Below are 5170 nucleotides of genomic sequence, written 5' to 3'. Positions count from 1 at the left end.
CCCCAAGGGCACATATGTGGGTTCTTCTGAGGAACAGCCCTATTCTCCCTGTCCTGGAGGGTTCCAGCTTGGATTCTTCCTTACCTCTCTAATTCTGGCTCCCCAAGGTGCTCCCCACAGTTTTCTCAGACTCCTACTTCAGTGTACTTGATCCCTGCAAACTCATATCCTTCCTGAGTCAAACAGCAGAAGGCAGATGATCAACAAACCCCTCCAGCCCTCCTCTCTCTCTCTGGCAGAACAAATATGCCAATGACCAAATACAATGGCGTGAGGACCCACTGTGCTCCCCTCAAAGATGTTTCGGGTCTCTGACTCTCTTCCTTCCCTTTCTCCTGTCTTCTGCTTATTTGGACTTGCGGGCGGTGGTGGGCTGGTGAGAAGGAGAATACTGATTATATTAGGATCAATTCTGCCCTGGATGATTGGGGCTTTCTCTGGCCGCCAGTGTTGAGCACTCTCTTTAGAATGTGGTATACTTCATCCCTGTGTTTATATCTCTAAGTCTTAGCGACAAAATCAAAGCTACAGGGAAAAAAAAATCAATCTATCAAGTAGATAAAAACCAAACTGTTCCAAGTGAGGATACTGCGGATTGTAGAGGAGGAAGCGTACTGATTTGTGAACCTTGGGCTTGCCATTCTGGAGTATAAGGAGAGCAAAGAAGGAATGTAAGAGGAAGTGAGGGCTTTCAGATCCCTGGAGCAAAGGTAAAAAAGGAGGGATGAGAGAGTGAAGAATAGACTCAACTAATCAGTGGGGAGACACTCAATGATTGGTCCAGAAGTGGGCATATAACCCAGAAGCAGCCAATTTACTGCTGGGCAAGTGACTGATGAAGTAACTGATCACATGAAATTCTGTCTTAAAAGGGAATTTGAAGGATCAGATAAGGAGAAAAGAATCAAGAATTTAGTGTTGGGAGAAACTCAGGAAACAGGAAATCCAAGAGAATATCTGGTCAGTATTAATATTTTTGCAGTCTTGATGCTAAATTAGGCAACCGATTAACCTGCTCACTAGAGCCATGTATCTTGAATATTTCTCTCAGAATGCTCATGAAATTTCTAATTCCCTGATAGTCATGCTTTTCTTTGCAATAAAGCCCCATGATTTCAAGTTACTTGAGCGAGTGTTTTTTGCAATCACAGAGCCTAAAAAAAGTAGAGCCAGTAACACAGGAATGGGAATCAGCCTGGTGAATTCTAATAGAAGAAGAAAAAGATGAGAGGGAGCTGAACCCTGTCCTCACGTTCATTTCCACAGTGCTAAAATCCCTGTACTTTGTCACCATGGGAGGGTCAAGGCTATTTCTGTAATTGTTGTTTTTCGAATCATGTATGTTTATCAGACACTAAGGATTGAAAAATCATCTCAAAATGATTTGCAGATGTCCCTTTTTACATGCTAAAAGAATCTATTCACCCTCCGGGCGGAGAGGGGGAGCGTACAGTGATTGTTTCAAAGTCTAATTTATTCACTTAGACCTATCACTGATTTTTCTCAACAGCCATCCCACTTTATACCCAACCAGCTCCAGGGTGGAAAAACTGTCACAAGCCAATGTCTGTAACACTAAGATTTAGCAATTCTATTTCTAGGAGCTACTCAAGAAAAACTCTTACATGTTTGCACAGATATGAAAAAATACACATTGATATAACAATAAAAAATGGAAATCTTCTTACAGCATTTCTTTAATTTACTTGACCACAGAACACCTATTAAAATCTTGAGAGACACTATTTTTAGATAGTCTTTGGGTAAAGTACTTTTCACCTTCAGCAACAGCTCCCCAAACTCCACCCCCGTTTTACTCCCCTCCAGCTTTCGGATTCTTTGGGTGCTCACCCCAAAACCAAATTATAACTGTTAGCAAATTCCCAAATGTCCTTAGCACCACCTCTTTCAAAGACAGGTTTCTGGACCTACTTCTGCCAGGGGAGGAACAAAGTGCAATGTGTTTTGAGACTACAGCCCCACAACTTCCCAGGAACTTCAAATAAATTATTCAAAGTCTCAGGGGATTGGCAAACAAGAGAGATAAAAGGCCTGAAGCACTGGGAGTGTGGGAAAGGGGAGGGAGAAAGCAGAGGCCAAGACTGAAGGTCAGGAGTTCCAGAAGAGACTATTTTCACAGGTTTTAGGTGTTGGAGCTGGGGAAGTTAGGACAAGCCCTGGTAAGAAAGTGGCAATTAACCACACATACAACCAGAGCTAATTGATCGTTAAACAGGGCCTGGCTGCTCAGCTTTTATGAAAGCAGTTATATGCACCATACATTCTAGCCAATCATCATGCTACACTGCTGGGCATTCACTACGCTGAGAGCCTACTAAAGATAATGCTCAGTGTTTTCACTGCTTCCAGGCTTTCAGCTGTATGTTGTGAAAGGAAACAGCACGATCATTAGTTGTCTAACAACTGGTCCAAAGAATTATATATTGGGAAAATATCTAAAGTACCAAGCAGGCTAAATGATGATAAATATGATATTTGTTTCTTCTCTTATCCTATCCTTAAAAAAACCCCCAAAATTCAAGTAGAATATCATTTGAATGTGGTATGAGTAACGCAAAAATGCCAAGCAATTTTGTGTACTGGTGCTCAAATGAGTTACAACTTGGTCCTTAAGGAACAAGTCTGCAGGGTAAAGGAAGACTCTAACATGAAGCTTCCTGCCCTGACTTAGGCCTGGCCTATTTGGCAGTACTCCGTGAACCAACTGCCCTGAATTGAACCTGTCAGAAGAAAATAAAATAGGCTGAATTTATTATCACCTGGATCCACAGACACACACACATGAAGGTGCATTGTTAACTAAGGCACAAACCAAAATGCACCAGCCTGCTCCAACAGCCCCCTGGGAAATACCGTTTGGTGATGTGAGGCTTTTTTTTCTTCTTCTTTTTAACACTGAGAAGGAAAACAACACATGCAGGAAACCATAAAACCCTTCAAGTTAACTGTAGCCAACGGTCAATCTCATTAGGATATAATGGGTAGGTTGTAGCTCTCTCTATAAAGGCTGAGTACACTCCTCTGAATACTTTCCAATTATCTCACTTTTAGATAGCAAAGCAGAAGTTCCACTCACCATGTTTACACTGTTCCTAGTCTCTTCTGCCTCAGTTACAGTTACTTCTTCCAAAACTTAGTCCCTGAGTTGATCTTTTATCTTAGCTCACATTTGTTGAACTGGAACATAGATACGTATGCACAGCTAATTACTTACACTTACCCTTTCAACTAGGGAGGTTGGAGGGCATCCTTGGGAAGTCGACAGGAAGTCAGAGGACTGCCAATCCTTCTCTCCAACTTGAGGCCTGGGCTAAGTCTCTTATCTCTACGGCTAAAGTACAGAAGACATCTGTTTCTGGAAATCGGAACTAGGGCTCAAGAGAAGGGATTCCGGGGCTGTTTCTCTCACTTCTGACCTTGTGACCTCATTGAGCCACTCTGAATTCCATTTCTCCATGGAGCAAAAGGTGGTTATAAGCCCTTGCTGCATATTTATTGGGAGAAAATGCTAAATGACTGTGGAGGCAACTTCAGTGAGCATTGTATATGGAGGCTTATTTAGAGCCCCACCCCCAGAGCCTGATAATCCTTATCATCTTTGCCCTTAACAAGAATCTTGGGGTAATTCTGAGATGTGAGGCTTCATGTAGCAGATGAGGAGACACCAATTCCAGGGTTTTCTTAAGAACTTGGTACCTTCTATATTGCTTGCACTGTGCTAGGCTTGAATGTGAATTATCTTTTTAGAACAACCCATGAGGTAAGGAACTAGCATTTAATGAGCCCATACAGGAGGCCAGGCTTGATGCCAGGTACGCTCCATGTGTTATTCCACTAGATTCTCACAATAGCTTTGTGTGTCACATAGCATTCTTTCTATTTAATAGCTGAGAACACTGAGGCTTAAGGAGGCTAAGAAATGTGAACATCCTTCACAGCTGGTTGGTCTAAGAGGTAGCATTTTAACCCAGGCTTTCAATAAATCCAAGGCTCCCTCCTTACCACAGCTGTGATAATAAAGCCTAATATGCAAAGGCATTTTGGAAGCTCTTAAAGTGCCATTGAAACAATGTAAGTTCAATAAATAACAAATATTTACTGTATGCAACAAAACAGAGAAGGTAAATTTGGGGAAACTAATTATTTAAGGTCTAGTTCCTGTCCTTCAACAATTGCAGTCCAATGGGAGAGACCACTGGACTGGAATTCTTTTTGGAGAACTGGAAAGGTGGGCATTTCATTGTGTGCAGGACCTTGGATGGCAGCATGCGAATTTTGTGCTTTACCCTGGGGCAAGGGGGAATCTGGCAGGTTTCTAGCAGAGTCTGAACACCAGATGTCTGGAATGGCTTCCCTCCCTCCCCCTTTGGCTTTCAAATGATAGCCAGAGTGAAGATCTGAAAATGGATAGGGAGATAATTTTCCAGGAGAGTAGGGTGGGTAGGGTAAACGTTAGTAAGTATGGGTTAGAGAGATATTGTACTACAGGACTCAAAGGAGGGGGAAAAAAGGCATTATAAAATAACCACAAAGAAAAATAAGGCGTACCAACCTTCCACCCTGAGAAATCCAAATGGGTAAGATGGATTTGTATTCTTACCAGAATTCTTAGTGTTTTCTTGACATACGGAGATGCCCCTTTAAAATAAATTATTTTAAATTTATGATTAAATATTCTGAACCCTAGCATTATCCAAACCATGTGTTCTGATTCGTGGGTACCCCATAAACCCAGGGAAGAGTTGGTAGATGTGGATGTCCAAATCCCAGCCCTTTGCTTTCTCGCTTTCTTCGGAATCCCTTAATGACTCCAGCACCCCTGCCCCCTTTCCCCCCACCAAGCAATGTGAGCAGAAGATCCAGGCACTCAGCCCACCCCATCAGCTTACATTTTTTCTTGGCACTTAATAGGTATTCAACTAGGAACCGACAAAACTTGCTTAAGCAAGTATTACTGATTCACATTTCTAATGGAGCCCAGGGCCAGAGCAGTATCTTTAAAGAAAAGTGCCTTCTTATTCTTAAAATCTGAAATTTGTTTTCTATTGATCCAAATTATCTGAAAGAAAAAATCATACTAAACTATTTGGTCTCTCAGGTTTATTATACCTTGTACCACCTAACACATAAGTATCCCTTATGAATAAAA

Source organism: Aethalodelphis obliquidens, unplaced genomic scaffold (genome assembly GCF_003676395.1).
Source record: "Aethalodelphis obliquidens isolate GAN/ISIS:26980383/991018 unplaced genomic scaffold, ASM367639v1 scaffold34, whole genome shotgun sequence".
NCBI lineage: Eukaryota > Metazoa > Chordata > Mammalia > Artiodactyla > Delphinidae > Aethalodelphis > Aethalodelphis obliquidens.
Note: the sequence above shows the minus strand (reverse complement) of the source record.